General features: G+C 43.4%; 1 protein-coding gene and 1 pseudogene across 1 annotated transcript in view; both read right to left on the bottom strand.

Moving 5' to 3' along the window:
* The window catches only part of LOC111975913 (rab GTPase-activating protein 1-like), a 179,181-nt gene that overhangs the window by 76,736 nt on the left and 79,686 nt on the right, over positions 1 to 22,759 (bottom strand).
* Positions 10,558 to 20,864, bottom strand: LOC111975602 (G-protein coupled receptor 52-like; annotated as a pseudogene).

The raw sequence follows: 22,759 nt of genomic DNA, 5'->3' as shown, positions 1-22,759 counted from the left end.
TCAACTCTCGTTTGTAGAGACCACGTATTTGCAGCGGAGGTTACAGCTGTAACACACCAGTCTCTTGTGTGTAAAGGTGGACATGCGTCTCTCATTTTGTACCACACACTACGAACTTGTGTCAAAACCTGACTCTCAGACACCACTGGGATTTCTCACTTAATGGGCGCCACAATCCGGGAGAGCTCTGTTCAGGTGTAACGAAAAACTCTGAGTGCGGTAACATTGTCTTAGCAACCGTGCATCAGGCAAGGAGGGGTCTACCACAGGGACATATGGAGTTGTGCAAGGCAGCATATCGGTTTAGAGTACGACATAAACACACTAGCTTAGACTGTCACTCAAATTGTGTAATAAAGAGGGAAGGAGGTTGAGAGTATGACTGTGTACTAGGTCACCATCTCTCGAATGTACGGGACTTCTCCATAGCAATAGATTCTTTACCTTCTCGTTGCGCGCTGTAACAATGCTCATGGAGTGAATGTGCTGAGGTATCAGGCCCAGAATAACGACGTGAGGACTTGAGGTGCTACATGATCGGAAGTAACAGCTGGCACTCGAACAGTCAAGAAAAAACGCATTAGTAAGAGTCAGAAACTACCAATCCTTCCACTGTGCTTCATTGGAATTAAATAAATTCCTGCATTGAAGACGCAGGTGACATGAGACTAAGAGGCTCTCGTCTACTCGCTCGTGCAGCTCATAGAGATAGTTTGCCAACTGTATATTTATGGATGACTCCAGAGTGAGAATGGGAGAAGGTATTCATGTGTTCCCTCGTGAATGAGACAAAAATTGTGACGTCGTATCAGGTCTAGATTTCACCAGTCCCATCTGGCACTGATTTTGTTAGGATAGTGGTAATGTAAGATAGGGTAACCGCTGATGACACATGCCACCGAGTCGCTTATGAGGGCTCTTTGTGACGGGAAGCACATCATTCTCTAGCTTAGTGGGTGTCGCTTTGTGACTCGAGAACGCGGAACAGAGAAGCGCTGTCCACAAATTTGTGTGAGGAGGTACTGCGATGCGAGTGCCAGTTTCGCAGAGCAGAGTACCTCTTGGCTAACTCAACCTCTTCCTTCCCTACAGAAAGTAGTTTTGGCGGGTATGTGACAGTGCATCGAGCGCTAGTGCGCTTTGTCTGCGCTAACTTCACCCACATGACAACGAGAGCCGAAAACACATCAGTAGGGCAACTAAGTAGTGGCTCTAAGAAGCATCTCAAGGTCCTAGGAGTGGCCTAGCCAGTCTCCAGACCTGAACCCAATAGAAACATCTTTGGAGGGAGCTGAAAAGTCCGTATTTGCCCAGCGACAGCCCGAAACCTGAAGGATCTGGAGAAGGTCTGTATGGAGGAGTGTGGCCAAAATCCCTGCTGCAGTGTGTGCAAACCTGTGTCAGAACTACAGGAAACGCATATGATCTCTGTAATTCAAACAAAGGTTTCTGTACACAAATATTTAAGTTCTGGCTTTTCTGATGTATCGAATACTTATGTCATGCCAATAAAATGCCAAATTAATTACTTAAAATCATCAATGTGATTTCTGGATTTTTGTTTTAGATTCCGTCTCTCACAGTTGAAGTGTACCTATGATACAAATTACAGACCTCTACATGCTTTGTAAGTAGGAAAACCTGCCTAAATCGGCAGTGTATCAAATACTTGTTCTCCCCCTGTATATATTTTTAAATATAGCGATACAAATACATGATGTCTACAAACGATGTGCTCTCTCTGTCACCAATCTCTTCGCTCTATCAACCGGCCTCTTTTTTGCTGAGCATTTCTCTGTCTTTTCTTTCGGTCTCTCTATATCGCCACGATCCTTGTTAACAAAATGTCCTCTCTCTTCCCCCACATCTCAATATCTCTAGGTTTTCTATCTGTCTGTCTCTCTTAAAGTTGGCCCCCCCACCCTGTGGAGGTGGGTGGGTGGGCACAATGTGGGTGGGGGGGGGGGGGGGGCTGTTACAGTCAGGCAGGGCACAGAAGCCTGGCAGTTAGGGCCGATCCTGAAGGAGGTTGGCATCCGCACTGACACACTGTGGGGGCAAAGCTATATAATATACAGTGGGGCAAAAAAGTATTTAGTCAGCCACCAATTGTGGAAGTTCTCCCACTTAAAAAGATGAGAGAGGCCTGTAATTTTTCATCATAGGTACACTTCAACTATGACAGACAAATAGGAAAAAATCCAGAAAATCACATTGTAGGATTTTTTATGAATTTATTTGGCAATTATGGTGGAAAATAAGTATTTGGTCACCTACAAACAGCAAGATTTCTGGCTCTCACAGACCTGTAACTTCTTCTTTAAGAGGCTCATCTGTCTCCACTCGTTACCTGTATTAATGGCACCTGTTTGAACTTGTTATCAGTATAAAAGACACCTTCCACACACTCAACAACAGTCACACTCCAAACTCCACAAGGCCAAACCAAAGAGCTGTAAGGACACCAGACAAAATTGTAGACCTGCACAGGCTGGGAAGATGCATATCGCAAATAGGTAAGCAGCTTGGTTTGAAGAAATCAACTGTTGGGACAATTATTAGAAATGGAAGACATACAAGACCACTGATAACGCCCTCGGTCTGGGGCTCCAGCAAGATCTCACCCGTGGGGCAAATGATCCATGAGGAAGGTGGCAATCCAGAACCACACGGCAGGACCTGTGAATGACCTGAGAAACCTGGGACCAACAGTAAGACCATAGTAACACACTACGCCTGCCAGTGGATAAATCCTGCAGGCACAAGGTGTCCCCTGCTTAGCAGACCATGTCCAGGCCAGTCTGAAGTTTGCTGACAAGCATTTGGATGATCCAGAAGAGAGATATGGGAGAAGTCATATGGTCATGATGAAACCAAAATAGAACTTTTTTGGTAAAAACTAACTCGCGTGTTTGGAGGACAAAGAAGCTGATGCATGCCACCCCCACACACCACTCACTCACTGGAAGCATGGGTGGAAACATCATACTTTGGGCTGCTTTTTCTGCAAAGGGACCAGGACGACTGATCCGTGTAAGGAAAGATGATGGGGCCATGTATCGGAGATTTGAGTGAACAACCTCCTTCCTCAGCAGGCATTGAAGATGACGTGGCTGGTCTCTTCAGCATGACCAATGACTCCCAAACACACCGCCCAGCGGGCACGAAGGAGTGCTTCGTAAGAAGCATTCAAGGTCCTGAGTGGTCTAGCCAGTCTCCAGATCCTCAACCCCATAGAAATCTTGGGGAAAGTTGAAAGTCTGTGTTTTCCCAGCAACAGCCCAAAAACATCCCACTGCTTCTAGAGGAGATCTCATGGAGGAATGGGCCAAAATACAGCAACAGTGTGTGAAAACCTTGTGAAGACTTACAGAAAACATTGACCTCTTTAATATACCCTTTGTTGGCAATGAAAAGTATTGAGATACTTTTGTTATTGACCAAATACTTATTTTCCACCATAATTTGCAAATAAATTCATAAAAAATCCTACAATGTGATTTTCTGGATTTCTTTTCTGGATTTTGTCTGTCATAGTTGAACTGACCTATGATGAAAATGACAGCCTCTTCATCTTTTTAAGTGGGCGACTTGCACAATTGGTGGCTGACTAAATACTTTTTTGCCCCACTGTATATATTTATATATATATAAAAACACACTCACGTGCACACCAACACAAAACAAATCTCATCAGGCTAGAAATATCATCATGTCCCGGCACGATCCCCCAAAAGTTATTTTGAAAACTCCATTGTGAAGATATGGACATTAGAGCCATATCTGTAACACTGGCCTTCTCCCCTAAGCAAGCAGTGCCCAAATAATWACATTGGCCTAAATGGGTTTTCATAAGTGAGGTAGCCATATAGTCATAAAGATGGCATTGTGCTAGAGGGGAGAGATTCTGTAAGTTATTTTTCTCCAATTGAGCTTACAGACAAAACAGAAAAAGACAGATGATACACTTGAGACCAAATGCATTATTTGCCAGAATCCAACTTTTGAAGAGTGGAAAGTACCCTATGCTTTAGGCGCAATAGTGCATTTAGTAGTCCAKTACCGTATAGTATCCCTTTCTGTCGCTTTCCGCAAGCTACGTAGTACACAGTAAAGAGGGTACTAGTTAAAGTCCAACCCAGCAACCAACGATGAGAACACGCCTTTCTCGTGAGGTCTGTTTCTTTCCATTTTCCCAGGCAGTTTTCAAACCTTCTTCCATCTCGTACCACTGACAYCGACACGCAAACAGTCATATCCCCACTTCGCAGGGTATCACCACTGAAAAACACTGTTCAAAAACCTCCCAGCTGGGTACAACAGTAACCTAGCGCCATCTACTACATTATAKATGCTTGTAGTATACATAGTGGTAGGCTTTCACGCCAACACAACCCCCCCCCGCATATCTCTGATATAACCCACACGGGCATCCAGATGGCGCTAGTTGGCGAGGCGGGCATGCGACCAGCCTAATAGCAACGAGTGGGCAGCTGTCGGTGTACGTTAGCGTCAACAGACCGCAGGCCATTCATCTGCCATCGTCAGCAGCGCTCTGGAGCAGTAGGGAGGAACGGCACGCAAATACACACACACTAGCTTACACAAACACTAGCTACACACACACACACACACCACACACACACACACACACACACACACACACCACACACACACCACACACACACACACACACACACACACACACACACACACACACACACACACACACACACACACACACACACACACACACACACACACACACACACACACACACACACACACACACGCGGGAGGATCCTTTGAATGTGCCACGACTTTGCAGATATCGTAGGGTTACGGTAGTTTGGCGTGGCGGAACAATCAAGGAGAAGCCGTGACGGTTTCATGTAACAATCGTTTTTTTAACATAGTGGTCTGAGATGAGTGCCACTGTTCCCAATCCAAGTAATCCTTGGATCCTACCCCTAGCACTTTGCGTAGATGTGAAAAGACTGCATATGTATAAGGAATTCGGTAAAAGCTCCAGCGTAAGGTGGAATTCCCTCCAGATGGATCACACTTTCCAATCCTCTCAGGTCTACACAAGTGCCTGGGGTTAGGATGTCTTCTCTTCTTGTCAAGTGGACATGATGGTACAGACGACCCTGAAGTGGCTCCGACGTTACAGTTGTCACCTAATGTTAACCACTAGCTGCTCCTTCACCACCAAGACACTCGTGCAAAGTTGGGGGGGTGGAGGGGTCGAGCACCTGTTTGGTTAAACACACTCCAAAGCCTTTAAAAGAGCAGAGCTGCCCCATCTAAAATGCATTAGGGCGGTGGTGTGGTGTTGTGTGGTGTGTGTGTGTGAGGGGTGATGCTCCCAACCCCTTATGCAGAGTAGCCATTACAGCTGTATGGGAGGCATGGAAAAGGCCCATTGTCTCTGACGAGGGGTGTGAATAGCTCATCTTTTATTCGAGGGCATCTCCGCCTCACCTCTCAGAGGGGTGCAGGTGTTCATCCTCGCGAGTACACCGTCCTTGCCGGTTCACCAGGAGTGCGTTTGATGGGAGGGCGAGGCGACCCTCCTCGGCAGCAGCGTTGCAGCTGCACAGATTAATAATAAAGGGAATTCATAATACYGTCGGCATAGAGAGGGTTTGTCCATGAATATTCAGCGGGTCCTCTTGGTTCGGGCTTCATGCATATGGATGAAAGGCTGGCAGCAAGCTATATGCCGGAAGAGGGAGGGATGAGGCAAAGGGCAAAGAATGGTTTAAGAGAAACACTGATATATGGCAATGTGTTGACTTAACACAACAAACCTCAGCCACGTAACGCAACGGTAAAGACGGATGCCGGTAGGTTTCCAATGTGATTGACGCGAGCGAGGGACAGCATGTGTCGAAGAGACAACCGAGCAGCATAAACCACAGCAAGAGGTCGAGCTAATAAGATCAGACTTCCGGGTATATCGATGTTGAGGAAAACACAGGGGCAGTTGACAATGTGACCTCCTGGAAGAAAAAGCTTAAAAAAGGTGTGCTCTGTGATCTAACAAATAGGCTAAAAAATACCCTCCATGGAATAATAACCAAGTTAAACTTTCACTCCGTTAGCCTCAACTCAARCCGGCAAGTCAGCACCTTGCTAACTTTAGCCCTGTGTGTGTGTGTGTGTGTGACTCGTGTCTCGTGTGTGTGTGGTGTGTAGTTTTTTCCTGAAGGCTGTGTGTGAAGCCTATATCAGCAGCTAAGCAACCGCCACCCACTGAGCCATGTCGAGAGCCAGGTGAGGGCGAGCACCACCGAACATTGAAGGTGATCAACCGACCAAGCACCCCAGAAACACCCAGACTCCTTCCTCAGCTTTCTGCCATTTAAGAGAAAGTCGAGCACAGCAGGGCTGTCAGAAAGAGAGAAAGGGACAAAGCTAAATGCCACCAGTAACAACTACAGTCATCTGAGAGCAAGTCAAAATGGCTGCCACAGCTCTCTGCATGCTCAACACCAGTCTGAGAAGGGACTGATTTAAAATAAGAAAAAATGTGTTACCCAGCGTAGCCATAGAAAACCATTTCCCTAAACCGTCTGAATTGGTTCAAATGCCCGGCTAATCAAAACGTCCTARGCCAAGGGGAAAAGAGTGAGCGTGAGCCACTTGACTGAGATTTAAGAGTTGAATGTATGGATTTCACCAGACAAATTGCYTCTGGCCTCCAGCTTTCATCAGTGAAATATTAGCCGGCAGCAGCGGAGGTGAAGCGGTAATGAAGGAGCTGCCAAATAGCGAGCGCCTCTCTATGGTGTGAGCGCCAGTGACACGTGTGCATTAGCTCCAATGTCAGGAAAGGGCAAAGTATCTGCATAGCCTCAGCCCGCATTGTCCATTAAAAAGGTATTTTACYGTCAACCCCCTGCGGTCTTCAATGAGAAGGGAACCGGTTGTGTACGCATGATACACACCACCTAACCGGTGCATGCACACCAAAAAAAGAGCCACAAAAGCATTTCAAATTAAGCTTTCTTGTTATGATTTTCGCACGGCGCAACTACTATCACTGTGATAGTCTTACCTAGCTACCTTAAAATGGATGCACTAACGCTCTGTATAAGAGTGTCCACTAAATTACTAAAAAGTAAATGGGAAAATGTAGAGYAGTCGTTGTAAGGGTGAACTGGTTCATCGTTTATTCATGACCGCCGAAAGTCCAAAGACCTCTGTGATCAGACAAACATTTGATGTGCTCATTAGATGAAGGTAAAAAGGTCACATTATTTTCCCTCTCTAACTGCACATATCTCGTTTCCTTTCAGAGGCTGCAGGCAGTAACCTTTTGAAATCCAGCCCCAGATAGAGAGCACGACTTGCTGTGTGTGCAATACAACGCCGGCTAACCCTCGGTCTAGAGATGAACTCTGTTCGCCTTGGAGTTGAATGGCAACAAACAACCCTACAGACCAGATATACAGTGCATTCGGGAAGTATTCAGACCACTACTTTTTAAACATTTTGTTACGTTACAGCCTTATTCTAAAATTGATTAAGCAAAATGTTTTCCTCATCAAACTACACACAATACCCCATAATGACAAAGCAAAAACAGGTTTGTAGAAATAGTTGCAAATCTATAAATTAAAAAAACAAAAAAAACAGAAATACCTTATTTACATATGAATTCAGACCCTTTGCTATGAGACTCGAAATTGAGCTCAGGTGCAACCGGTTTCCATTGATCATCCTTGAGATGTTTCTACAACTTGATTGAAGTCCACCTGTGTTAAATTCTATTGATTGGACATGATTTTGAAAAGGCACACAACTGTCTATATAAGGTCCCACAGTTGACAGTGCATGTCAAAGCAAAAACCAAGCCATGAGGTCYAAGGAATTGTCCGTAGAGCTCTGAGACAGATTTGTGTCGAGGCACAGATCTGCAGCACTCCCCCAATCAGGCCTTTATGGTAGAGTGGCCAGACGGAAGCCACTCCTCAGTAAAAAGGCACATGACAGCCCACTTGGAGTTTGCCAAAAGGCACCTAAAGGACTCTCAGATTCTCTGGTCTGATGAAACCAAGATTGAACTCTTTGGCCTGAATGCCAAGCTTCACATCTGGGGAAAACCTGGCACCATCTCTACGGTGAAGCATGGTGGTGGCAGCATCTTTCTGTGGGGATACTTTTTTAGTGGCAGGGACTGGGAGACTAGTCAGGATCGAGGCAAAGATGATCAGTGCAAAGTACAGATAGATCCTTGATGAAGTTCTGAGCGCTCTGGAGRAGGTTCACAGACTGGGGCGAAGGTTCACCTTCCAACAGGACAATGACCCTTAGCACACAGCCAAGAAAATGCAGGAGTGGCTTCGGGACAAGTCTCTGAAAGTCCTTGAGTGGCCCAGCCAGAGCCCGGACTTGAACCCGATCTAAAATCTCTGGAGAGACCTGAAAATAGCTGTGCAGCGACACTCCCCCATCCAACCTGGCCGAGCTTGAGAGGGTCTGCAGAGAAGAATGGGAGAAACTCCCCAAATACAGGTGAGCCAAGTTTGTAGCGTCATACCCAAGAAGACTCAAGGCTGTAATCGCTGCCAACGGCGCTTCAACAAAGTACTGAGCAAAGGGCCTGAATACTTATGTAAATYTGATATTTCATTKWTATATTTTTAATACATTTGCAAAAAAATTAAAKATGTTTTTGCTTTGTCATTATGGGGTATTGTGTATAGATTGAACAGGGGGAAAAAACGATGTAATGCAATTTAGAATAAGGCTGTAACGTAACAAAATTAGGAAAAAGTCAAAGGGTCTGAAAACTTTACGAATGCACGGTACATAGTTACAGCATTAGCATGCTAAATACGCCATGTGAATTAATTGATCCTTAAAAAGTTATTTTGCTGATGTACAGTACCAGTCAAAAGTTGACACACCTATTCATTCAAGTTTGTTTTTCTGTACTATTTTTTACATTGTAGAATAATAGTGAAGACATCAACACTATGAAATAACACATATGGAATCATGTAGTAACCAAAAGTGTTTAAAAAAAATCAAAATATATTTTATATTTTAGATTCTTCAAATAGCCACCCTTTGCCTTGATGACAGCTTTACACACTCTTGGCATTCACTCAACCAGCTTCACCTGGAATGCTTTCTTGAACAGTCTTGAAGGAGTTCCCATATATGCTGAGCACTTGTTGGCTGCAGTTCCTTCACTCTGTGGTCCAACTCATCCCCAACCATCTCAYTTGGGTTGAGGTCGGGTGATTGTGGAAGACAGGTCATCTGATGCAGCACTCACTCACTCTCCTTCTTGGTCAAGTAGCCCTTACACAGCCTGGAGGTGTGTTTTGGGTCATTGTCCTGTTGAAAAACAAATGATAGTCCCACTAAGCCAAACCAGATGGGATGGCGTATTGCCGTAGAATGCTGTGGTTGCCATGCTGGTTAAGTGCGCCTTGAATTCTAAAAAATACCAGACAGTGTCACCAGCAAAGCACCCCCACACCATCACACCTCCTCCTCCATGCTTCACGGTGGGAACCACACATGCAGAGATCATCCATTCACTTACTCGCGTCTCACAAGACACGGTGGTTGGAACCAAAAATCTCAAATTTGGACTCATCAGACCAAAGGACAAATTTCCACCGGTTTAATGTCTATTGCTCGTGTTTCTTGGCCCAAGCAAGTCTCTTCTTTTTATTGGTGTCCTTTAGTAGTGGTTTCTTTGCAGCAAAATCGACCATGAAGGCCTGATTCACGCAGTCTCCTCTGAACAGTTGATGTTGAGATGTGTCTACATTTATTTGGGAAGCAATCTGAGGTGCAGTTAACTCTAATGAACTTATRCTCTGCAGCAGAGGTCACTCTGGGTCTTCCTTTCCTGTGGCGGTCCTCATGAGAGCCAGTTTGATCATAGCGKTTGATGGTTTCTGCGACTGCACTTCTTGAAATGTTCAGGATTGACCGACCTTCATGTCTTAAAGTAATGATGGACAGTCATTTKATTTTTCTTATTTGAGCTGTTCTTGCCATAATATGGATTTGGTCTTTTACCAAATAGGGATATCTTCTGTATACCACCTCTACCTGGTCACAACACAATTGATTGGCTCAAACGCATTAAAGAAAGAAATTCCACAAATTAACAAGGCACACCTGTTAATTGAAATGCATTCCAGGTGACTACCTCATGAAGCTGGTTGAGAGGATGCCAAGAGTGTGCAAAGCTGTGATCAAGGCAAAGGGTGGCTACTTTGAAGAATCTCAAATATTCAATTTGAATTGGTTTAACACTTTTTTGGTTAGTACATGATTCCATACGTGTTATTTCATATTTTTGATGTCTTCACTATTATTCTACAATGTAGAAAAAATAGAAAAAATAAAGAAAACCCTGGAATGAGTAGGTATGTCCAAACGTTTGACTGGTACTGTATCCCAGAAACTGGCCAGGCGAATCAGCCTTTCAATCATTGCCTGCTTTTAAATCACTTAACAAAAGTACAGTCAAACCCACCACCAGTAAAATCTTAATAGACACATCAAGAACTCAAGGCAGTGTTCAAAGAGGCAACATTTCTGGAWTTTATTTATCCCATTCTTTTTCAGTTTTATTGGATTGGCATCAACAGCAAAACCACAGCCTTTGACAAAATCTCAGAAATAAAAAAATAGATACTGTGTAATTTCTCGATTTGTCTTCTAAWCAAAAACATCTTACTTCATATAGCTACAGCAGCCTAGTTGAATTAACACAAAGGTATGAGTCATCACTGGTCGAGATTTTGTCATAAGATTTGTTTTGTGTTTTTTGTTGTTGTTGCCTGAACACATATGTACAGCAGGGTAAAACCGACAGACACACTATACATACTCCTATTTAACAAGTAGCGTATCCATTTTGAAATAATAAAATAAATAGACTTTGTACTGTATTAATCAAATCTTTAAGATAKAACACCCTAATGAATGCACTTTAAATCAGTTGTTTTTGACAGGTTTTTTTGTATTTCCTTCACATCAGAAAGAAATTCAAAACTAGTTTGGTCATTACAATACACATGGAAAGGTGAATAGTCTATTCAGTGGCTCATGGGTATAAAAAACTACTGGCAGAGAAGAAACTGAATTAATTGGGTAACACTTCATGAAAACTAAATTAATTGGGAAACACTGATTTGCCGTGTCAATATAATTGTATAACAGTAACCACAAACTGTTTTTCTAAATACAAAAAAGTTGAGTTAAAGTACTACATTATCAATAAGTACAATAACTTGCTTGTTAGAATGAAACTACATTCCACTAGTGTTACTGTGGTGTGGAATCAATTAACTCTCATGAAACCATCAGTACAAGATTTACTGTAAAGCAATAGCTAGATAGAATTTAGCTTGTCAACAATATTGATTTACCATATATCACAAAAGATCTCACAATGTTTGTTGTATTCTCTTGACCACAAGTGATTTGCTTTAGTGTGAAGACAAAGTCATCTGGGGGTAATTCTASAGAATCCAAGTCAATTAAAATGACAATTTGGGTGTTAATTCCTTAAATGGCATGATGTAGAGCTGGGCGATATGGAAAAACATCCATAATCACGATAAATATATATATAAACATTTGCAATAACAATAAAATCAGCGATAAATTACAAAAAATAATTTTGCGGGGAGGTACTACAGCTGGGCGATATGGACGAAAAGTAATTGTGATAAATGTAACTATTTTGCTCAATAACAAATACAACAATATCGTTTTTTCCCAATGGCCAGTTACTTTACATTAGCAGCAGGCCAGGTAAGATAACTGAAATGATAGCCTATGATTCAAAAGGTACGGGACGTCATCTAACATATCCATGACTTGCACGATTGATATTTTGATGTTCAACCTGTCAAAATAGGATCCACAATGAGATTTTTTGTTTTGACTCAAAACACCTAGTTAGATTGCTAACTCTAACTATGATATTGTTGCTAGATAGATTAATCAATTAGCCTACATGGCTATCAGTAAATGTAGGCTAATGTCCTAGTGTCCTAATGTCCCAATGTCCCACTTTCCAGTGCTAGGCCTYGGCTAATTGACGTAGGCCTATGCGCTGTAAATGGCACGCTTTGCTCGGCTCTGCTACCCGGGTGCGTCCAAATCATATTAACTAACGTTACACCCCACTCCGGTTGTAAAGTGGTGCCGTGAACTCGATATTTGGTGAGAAATAAATTATATACACTCACAGAAAGCTGCAACTCTCCTCTCTGTAACTAGAACAGCACTTTGAGCAACGGCCATAATGATTGTGCTTCTCAGAATGCATCTCTGCCTCCTCCGTGCACACAGCGCCAAGAGGGAACGAGAGCAGCCGGCAGCAAAACCGGGATAACTAGATACTGTAKTTTCATTGCAGMAATCAACATAATGCATAGGCTATTACTGTTGGGGGAAAAATGGTTTAATAACAATCTACAGGAACGTTGTGTGGCAAAAATCACCGAAAATTACCAACGTAAGCAAAATGCTTCGGTAAGAGGAAGGCAATGTAGGTGATTTTCTGTTTATCGTCCCAGCTCTATGACGGTAGATTTCTTAACCCCTTAAGTTCGCACCCCCACGTAAATCTAATTAMTATAATACAAAAATCCCCATAAAAATCCATCATATATTTTTTGTTGATGCATTGGATGTGTCTCAATCCACCGCAACCGCCTACGTTACACTTCCGCATCTGRGGTGAAAGGTGACAGAGCTAGAGCGGTGTTTGTCAGACCATGAGACKRCCCGAAAATCAGTCTTCTCACAAAACGGTTTGGCCTAACAACTATTATGACCCCTCTTTGGAAATAAAGAGTCTCATGAATACAATGGTGTTCTCCATTTACGACCCCCACAAGCGTCTTGGGACTCGTCTGAAGTCGGTACAGCCAACCTGCCAACTTCTGTCTGTAGCATCKGAACAGTTTGGGCTACAACTGTGGAAAGGTCTCTCACGAACACTTACGTGTCGGTTTTGCTCTAGGCCTCACAAGACTTGTCTGAAAGTCACCCGGTACCGCAGATTTTTTTTTAAATGGAAGTATATATGGAGACTGTTTAGTGACAGAAATAAGGGGTTAAATACATTTCCTGATCTTTCTTATATTTTGGGGTAGCGGGTAGCCTAGTGGTTAGAGCGTTGTGCCAGTAACCAAACGGTTGCCAGGACGGATTCCTCGAGCTGACAAGGTAAAAATCTGTCTTCTGCCCCTGAACAAGGCAGTTAACCCATTGTTCCTAGGCCGTCATTGTAAATAAGAATTTGTTCTTAACTGACTTGCCTAGTTAAATAAAGGTTTTTAAAAAAAAAAGTGTATATATATATATATATATAATCTCAGATATAGGACAGACACTTCAGAACAAACTTCCATTAGATTTTCTTGGGGGAGTATCTGTCGTTCCATGTAGTTGTTACGTCCTTGTAATCGGTTATTCAATGCGTTTGTATGGGGTAACAGCAGTGAGGCCAAGAACACATTTTCATCAAATAATTTGTAAATATTTGTTTTGCTACTTCAAGGGGTCTTAAAATTCAAAATCAAGTAACAAAATGATCCTTGGTATGACCTTAAAGCAATTCCATATAGCTTAGTAGAACCCCCTCCCTTGGCTTAGACACAGGGCTCAAACTCTTATGGGTTAAGTGATTCAAATATCTAATAATGGGGGGGGATAGTTGATTAAGTTTTGATAATGCAGTTGTATTCATACTGTATCAGTGTGTTCATATAGTGGGGTGTGAAATGATTGACACCTTTGATAAAGAGCAAAAATGACTGAGCTACTGTACATTGTATAAATAAATAAAAATGTAAATGGGGAAATTAGATGGGGATCTTAGCCCATTCCTCCACACACCATCTTTCCAGATCCTTGATATCCTTTGCCTGCACTTATGGACTGCCATCTTCAATTCAAACAAAAAAAGTTTTCAATGGGGTTCAAGTCCGGAGACACAGATGGCCATTGCAAAATGTTGATTTTGAGGCCAATTTAACATTTCTTTGTGGATTTTGATGTGTGCCTGTGGTTATTGTCTTGCTGGAWGATCCATTTGCGGTCAAATTTCTGGATCCTGTCGTTGACCTTAACAAGGGCCCCAGGACCACTGGAAGCAAAATAGCCCAATAACATCAAAGATCCACCCCCATATTTTACAGTAGGTATGGAGTTATTTTCTGCTTATGCATTCTCATTTAGACGCCAAACCCACCACTGGTGAGCGTGGCCAAAGAGCTCTATTTTCATGTCATCCAACAAATGTAAAACGCCTGCTAAAACGTTTGCTAAATGGCATTGGCAGTTGGATTGGAACCAGTGCTTTGGTCAGATAAATATTGCTCTTTGACCTCGCACACCAGTGGTGGSTTTGGTGTCGAAATGAGAATGCATAAGCAGAAAAGAACCCTATAATTAATATGCTGCGCGATTAACCAAAATGTTGATTATATTTCATTTTCTAAACAACTAATTGACCAACGTCGGTTCAATTATTTGAATTCCATTTTGTTCCGTTTTTTTCTGTGAGCGCAATGTACAGTTGCTTTAGAGGTAAATCAGATTAAGACCGAAGTCTACGATGTAGTATGGATTTGTAGTTTCAAACAGGCAAATATTCTACATAGTTTAAACGTGGTAATTAACTACAATGGCCATAATCAATTTCGTGCGTGCCTACTTGTCCGGTCTATGTGGAGCAGACACGGAGATGGGGTGAACACAGAACGTGCGATCAAGAGGGAAAGATGCATGTATCTCTACCTGAAAATACACGATCTAAGTGATTGATAGTTGGTATTCAGCAGTCATAAAAAGTYTGCCTTGTTTAATTTGAATTACTATTAAAATAGTGATTTGTCAGGCAGCACAGGCATCAGCTCTAGAGATGAGATGATGACTTGGAATGAAATAATAAAGTCAACAAATAAAACAAATGTAATATACACAACAACTGAAATATTTTATTAAAGTAAATTGAATAAAATTGTTTAAGTGATAAGCAGTAACGGGCAGTCACTACCATCATGGGACTTTTGTTTTATTCTGTTTTGTTACAGCATTCAACCCACAATGCATTGCGCATTTGTCTAAAAAAAATATTTGAAAACTGTGATGACTTTTTAAAATAATTGAAACACAACCGACCTCAAAAAGCACTAATCACTCAGCACTACCTACTGTAAAATATGGTGGTGGATCTTTGATGTTATGGGTCTATTTTGCTTTCACTGGTCCTGGGGCCCTTGTTAAGGTCAACATCATCATGAACATTACCCGGCACCAGGACATTTTGGCAAAAAACCTAATTGCCTCTGTCYGGAGGCTGAAACTTGGCCGCAAGTAGATCTTCGAGCAACACAATAACCCCAAGCACACARCAAAATCCCCATAAATAAATAATTTGCCACTAAATCAACTTTTGTAATGGACATCTCAGTCTTATAAAATAATATATTTTCCACATTTTTGTTGAGCATCCAATATAGCTCAGTATTTGAATTGTTCATTTTATAGTCATTTTTGCTCATCTTTATCAAGGGTGGCAATAATTTCAGACCCCACTGTATATGGTCCATTTGATAAGAAAATAAAATGCACCTCACACAAGATAAAATAAATAAAATACAGTAATGTGAAGATGTCATCTCATAGACATCAAGCAACCATTGGGTACGTTTTTTAAGTATTTTGTGGCAGAATTCAGAACCCCAATGATTATATATGCCCCCTAAAATGATAATGAATCACGCTACAAATAGAAAAGCTTCTGACCTCATCATAAGCTCATGAAAGGTGCTGAAACGAGATGGTCCAACTGTATCGGCAAATGTAAGCATGATGGATCTTAAGTCAAGTCAAATGAAGGTCACGTTACAAAACGCAATGGCATGCAGCCAGGACTGTGTCCTTGTAACTGTATAGATGAACAGAAAGTAAATCTCTGATATCTTTCCCCAAAAATATATCTTTAGGCACATATACAGAACAATCTGTAATGGAAAGCGGGGAATGACTACACAGGTTAATAAGTAGCATAATGTTGAACAAAAACAGTCATGATATCGACAGTTCAGTTAGCTYTGTTGCTGGTTTTTCACACGGTCAAATATACACTGACAACACAGGTCTAACTTCAAATGGCCTACACCATWAGAATAGAGAGGGATTTCACAATAGTCTTGGGTATCACTGAAAATATGCACTTCATGTATTTTTCTACATTATCTATAAAAACGGAGCATTCTGGGAATGTACAAGAAAAACTTGGAATGACTTCACCTGCGCTGTATCAAACAGTATAATACATAATGAAAGGCAGTCTTCATGGTGCATTTACTGCACATGCCCACTGTATTTTGTACAATAAGGCCCTAAAAAGGGAACAGTCTCTGCACTTAGCGTGGAAAAGCAGAGGGAACAGAGTCATACATATGACGCTGATCCTTAAGTAGAGTGAAGCAGATTTTTCGGAACTCAACCAAAGATTAAGAGAGAGATGTATGCACTAGTAGACAGAACCAATCCCTCGTTCTGCWTCCTAAACAGCTACTGTATAGGAAGCATTGACAAAGATAAAAAATAAAAAATAAAAATTGTACACATGAAAATATAGAAATATCTAATAAAACTAAATCATCAGTGTGTGTGTTTWTTTTTTTTTAGGAGATTGAGTAACTCGTCAAATTGAGTGCCCCATTTCTCTGTTTAGGACTGACCGAAAGTCTTTGAACACTCGGACTGCTTGCTAACAGACCTTCTGCAAACACCGCAAAACTTTTGTTTGTCATAACAGGTCAAGGCCACTAGCCCATCTGCTGTTATTTACACCATTGTCAAGGAGCATGTACAGTAAGTGAATAGTCAGCCATTTGCTACACACATACCCTAMGTCAACTCCTAAAAGGGAGTGTATGCAAATGAGGATTACATGTTGATGTTGTCTATGCTAATTCGGCCTTTGAGTGCCCACCAAGAACACAGACCTATAGTAGCAGTCCAATATTGGTATTTCAATTCAATACACTTTAGTCCACATTACCTTGACATCAGAGATGCTTAAATCATGAGGTCACCATCAATGTTTGAGGAAAGTGTTTATCTATTTTGAGGACCTCTAACTTTGTATTTTTACAAGCACTTTACCCGACTGTGGAGGAACAAAAAAATGTAACATTAAAGCCTGAGAACCATGGTCAAATTAGGTTTTACATAAGGATGCACATACAGTAGGTTACCAGCTAAACTCCACTACACAGGTTTAAAGCCAAAATGTAGTACCAATCTCTCATTCATTTAGTTGTTCAGAAAGTAAACCTTTAAAACAACGTAGCCTCCCTCAGCAATCTAACGTTTGCCTGTAAATCATGGCTTGGCATGACTGTGGCAAAAGTCATTGGTATCCTTCAAAACAAACCGTCAGAGCCTAAATTCTCTCTCTTTGGGACAGCCCTGTCAAATAAATGTTCAGCAGCTTTGTAAAGATGTAACCTTTGAAATTCGCTGCTTTTCTAACAATAGCCTCCAACGCCTCAGATGGAGCAGGACTTTGGCCTCTTCCTTGGTTTGGGTTCGCCAAAGTCCCTGTCGTCGGCAGCACAGTGGCTGAAGGAACAGAGTGTCTGCGAGAGGCGGCGCATGCCCAGGCGGAACACACTGTTGGACAGGCTYTAGATGACGCAGTTGCAGAAGCTYTTGCTGATGGCCAACCAGGTTGTTACAAAGGASAGGGCGGGACTGTCCAGCACGTGGGAGCTCTCCAACAGGAAATAGATTATGTAGGGCAGCCAAAGCATYTAGAAGACGCTGGTGATGCGGAATAGCACCATGGCGTAGCGCCTGTCAGGCCCTTGACCTGCGTGGTTCCCCCCGCCGCTGCCACTGCCACCACCCTCCCCAGCCTCCATCTCCTGGCTGGGGAAGCGTGCCCGCCTCTCACTGATCTCCCGGTTGTGCTGCTGGCAGATGCGGAAGATGTGGAAGTAGGTGAAGCAGACTACCAGGGCCGCAGGCGCGTACAGTAGGCATACCACAAAGCCTGTGAAGAGCGCCGAGGTGGGCCAGGAGTGGGCGCACCACTCAAAGATGTCCCCGTGGTAACCCGGCTTTCCCCAGCCAAAGAAAGAGGGCAGAAAGACCAGGCTGGAGTAGACCCAGATGAGGGCGATGCAACCGCGGAGCCGGCACGGRGTCACCAGCTGGTTGTAGGACAGGGGTTTGGTGATGGCCAGGTAGCGATCCACGCTGATGCAGGCCAGACAGGCCATTGAGACGCTCTTGAGCACCGAGATGACATAGCTGAAGACCTGGCAGGTGATGGGCTCCTGGACGCTGGCCGGGTAGTGCAGCAGGGACAGGGTGGGCACCAGGCAGCTGAGGCCCACCAGCAGGTCGGCGTAGGCCATWGTCTGGATGAAGTAGCTGGTGGTATAGTGGTGCAGCAGAGGGGCGCAGTGGAACACGAAGATCACCGTCAGGTTCCCGGCAATGATGAGCACCGTGAGCAGAACGATGACCGCAGTCTCCAAYACACAGGCCTCCAGACCCTCATTCTGGCCCCAGCCCAGGGGACAGGAGTGGTTGGGGTCTGGGCCCACCAGGCTGCTGTTGGCAGTGGGAACCAGGTCTGTCGTCAACGCTGACTGGTTCATTGTTCTGGGCGCGGTCCAGGTGGGTCAGGTTTGTGCTGTGCCAACCACGATGCAGATGGACTGTAACTGGAGACCTGTCTGCCTGTAGCCTCCCTCAGCAAATGGGAGTTCTAGCCTCTCTCGCTCGCTCCTTCACCTCGGCTCTCACATAGCTGGGTCTCAATCAAATMAACACTGACTGACGAAAATCAATACAGCCCATAGGAAAGCAGGACTGCCGACTCGGCTCTACTTTTTCGATCAGTCATGCTTAGAYGCAGTGGGGTAATTGTCGAAAAAATATATATAATTTCCTCCAAAACCAGAAAAAGGTCTGCCGGTGCTATGCCAGGCATTTATCCCGGCGGCAGGGATCCCCATTGCTCTCCCTGACAGTCTGCGGCCACATCTCCTGATGCATAAGAGGGCTGCCACTGGGAGACTGGGGGCGGAGAGCAGGTGTTGTCCTCACAAGGGCAAAAAGCACAGYAGGTGCAGGGTAGTCGGCATGTGGGGGAGAAACATGAGGCAGGCAGGCAGGGCGCTCTGGTGCAGATCCTACTGCAGATTAAATAAGACAGGGAGCATGTGACTCCTATTTTGAGACTATAGATAAGAGAAAATAGTATTAAAACATTTAGCGTGTCGGTATAATTTTGACTTTCAGATAGCTTGTTTACTGTCACAGAGAAKGATCCGCTGGGAAAACCCCAAATTCATACGAGTAATTACATCCACGTTAGCCATTGTGTTGGTTCATACCTCAAGTCCTCTCTAAAGTTCCAAAATGCTGTTAGACAAGCAGCAARTGTTTCTCAGTCTTGTAGTATGCACATCCTCTTATTTTGGGGTAGTGAGTGGTCCCGTGGTCAGTGTCTGGACCCCATGTACGCCCCGCTATTGTCCGAATAAAACACAGACACGCTAGACAAACACAGGGCTCTCTGCGGTGGTMAATGTCACAGCTCTCGTTCCACAGAGCGCTGGGGGAATTATGTTTACAATGTTCCCCAATCAGAGAGAAGCCAAAGGAGGCGCAGAATAATCTGGATCCTGTTATGTGTGTAGCCACAAATCTGGCTTTGGTCTCGGGAATCCCAATCCACGCACTTTTCTGAAACTTTCGTCCTCCAGGTTATGAGAGGCAAAAGCTGGTTGTAAAAGAGGATTTTTCAGGCAAAGAATGTAGGAGTTGTCAGGAGTCTCACACAATCGGATCAATAGATACTGGAGCCGGTAGAAGACATCTGGGTGTCTCAGAGCTCCRCGGACTGTGTCTCCTTAGAAATTCTGTTCAGGGCGCCGGCTGCGATGGATGTGGGATCAATCTACATTCCGCTTGTTTACAGCCTAGGGTGAAAGCTCTTTACGTCAGCCTCGCCTCTTATTAAGCGCTTGTTTCCATTATTGATATTATTACTTATACATGCCGTTCCATTCAAATACGTTTTTTTTTTTGTTTCAGGGGAGGCACGGCTGTCTGGACTTTTGACTCTTTCTTCCACTCAGTACGTCTGCTCCTTGTTACAAAAACCAAGCCCCGGCAAAAGAGAAACGACTCCACCAGTACAGAGAGTTCCAGTTTCAATGCTGTCCTCTGTGTGCGTCTCCTCTTATTTCCATTCCCCCAGCCGAACTAAGCTGTCGCCAAACGAATAACCGAAGAGGCAGAAATACAATTTCATTCAGCAAAGCAGTCCTGGAGTGAAGCACAAAATAAATAAATAGGAACCTTTTGAAGAGAGGAGCTGTCCCTCACCAACTGGTGCAGTGGGAAAGAGATGCTGTGACTGGCTTACAGTTCCTTTTCCCTTCGCTCTCGTTCTCCCGCTCACTCGCTTTACCCTGCACGCACACACACATGCTCGCTCTCACTCTCTCCCGTTCCCTCTGAACCGCGCTCTACCCCTCCCTCTGATACACCCGATCTCTCTCTCTCTCTCTACCCCCTCCCATTTGGGCTGCACCTGAGGTCCTTTCTCAACCCAGCCACAATACTCTTTCGCTCCTCTAATGTCTCTCCTCTTGTTTTTAGAGCTACATTTGGATAGTTTCCTAATCTGAAATCACTAGGCTAATCTATCAGTCCATTATCTATTAACTAGCTCCCTCCCCCAATATGGCTTTCCCTCTGACTCTCTGCCCCCAGTCCGTTGCTCCGACCAATGACCAAGCCCAGCCATGCCTGCCCCTTAGTTACAGTTGCCAGGCATTTCAGTTAGTTGGGATCATCCTTCACTGGCAGACAGTGTAACAAGCGGCAGAAAATTGAGGAGGCAGGAGGTCAGTTTCAGAGGTAGARGGTCTGTATACCATTGCAGAGTTCAGGCTCAACTAACCTCTACAATAATGAAAACASTAGGATACACAAGAAAGCTACGCTTTTAAAGCTACTTGCGTAAGCTCTAGAAAACTGAACACGGAGTTTCCCCAAGAAGATAAGAACAGACGAGAAAGTGGCATGGTGAAGTGGATAACCCGATGTCCTTCACCTTTTGGACTACTGGTGAAAAACGGTCACAACCAGAAGGCTACTGTACGTTAATAATTATTTTGCAGAGAGAGAGAGAAGAAAAGGGAGGGCTGTAAAAACAACGGTAGTAATCCCCTTCCCTGTCCCACCCCCTCTGAGTCTTTTGATCCCAGCCACTATGGCTACTGTGTTGGGACAAGCAGGCAGGCCCCTGTCCGGGCTCTTTGTTACAGCTGGGTAAATAAGGGCCAGGCCATTGTAGTGTACAGTAGCTCACACCAACACTGACTAACAGTCAAAGAGAGCCGGAGGTAAGTGGGCCTGAGAGCGGGGAGATTAGTTTCGAGCTGCTCAATACGAGTATAAATATCAACGCATTACAAAAACAAACCTGGTGCGGCACACGGGAGAAGAAGTCAAGGTCGACCCAGTGCGAATGCTTCACAATAGGCGTTATGTGAAAAGGAGATTTGAATTAAAAATTACCATATGCTCTCTACAAAGGCTGCAGAGAATTAGGGATGGGCATTTGAACATTTTGGACTGTTCATGAACTCGCATGCTTTATTTTCCTTCGAGTACTCGAATGGGAAAGTAATGTGTGTACTTATCTATGCCAACAGTGAGCAAGCAACAATGCTTAATTTGCTACAACCATTACAGATAACAAATCCTAATGGCTAAATTGCCCAATATAGAGTGTACAAAACATTAGGAACACCTGCTCTTTCCATGACAGACTGACAAGGAGAATCAAGGTGAAAAGTATGATCCCTTATTGATGTCGCATGATAAATACACAAATCAGTGTAGATGAATGGGAGGAGACAGGTTAAAGAAGGATTTTTAAGCCTCGAGACAATTGAGACATGGATTGTGTATGTGTACCATTCAGAGGGTGAATTGGCAAGACAAAAGATTTAAGTGACTTCGAACGGGGTATGATAGTAGGTGCCAGGCGCACTGGTTTGAGTGTGTCAAGAACGCTGCTGGGTTTTTCCACACTCAACAGTTTCCTGTGTGTATCAACACCTTGTAGAGTACATGCCACGACAAATTGAGGCTGTTCCGAGGGKAAAYGGYGGTGCAACTCAACATTAAGAACCTGTTCCTAATGTTTTGTCCACTCAGTGTCTATTCAGTCAATAAAAAGACATTAACTGAAACCGTATTATCAACTGATTATATTGTGGAACTCAAATCTAAAAAAAGACCTCAGCAGTGATGCTTACTTGTAGAAGCCTTATGTTAGGAATCAAAAGGACTATGTAAAAGGTAGGTTCAGTAATTAAACATGAACAGATATCTAATTCAAATCAATCGAATCTAATTTTATTGGTCACATGCGACGAATACAACAGGTGTAGACTTAACAGTGAAATGCTTACTTACGAGCCCATTCCCAACCGTGCATTGTTAAGAACCAACACAAACATTTGCAAAATAAAAAAGGAAATAGTAACACAAAACAATAACGAGGCTATATACAAGGAGCAACAGTACCAAGTCAATGTGCAGGTGTACCAGGTATTTGAGATAATTCAGTATTTACATGTGAGTAGGGTTAAAATGTAAAATTTCACCTTTATTTAACCAGGTAGGSCAGTTGAGAACAAGTTCT

Source organism: Salvelinus sp. IW2-2015, linkage group LG16 (assembly GCF_002910315.2).
Source record: "Salvelinus sp. IW2-2015 linkage group LG16, ASM291031v2, whole genome shotgun sequence".
Taxonomy (NCBI): Eukaryota; Metazoa; Chordata; class Actinopteri; order Salmoniformes; family Salmonidae; genus Salvelinus; species Salvelinus sp. IW2-2015.
Note: the sequence above shows the minus strand (reverse complement) of the source record. Positions and strands in the feature narration are given on the sequence as shown.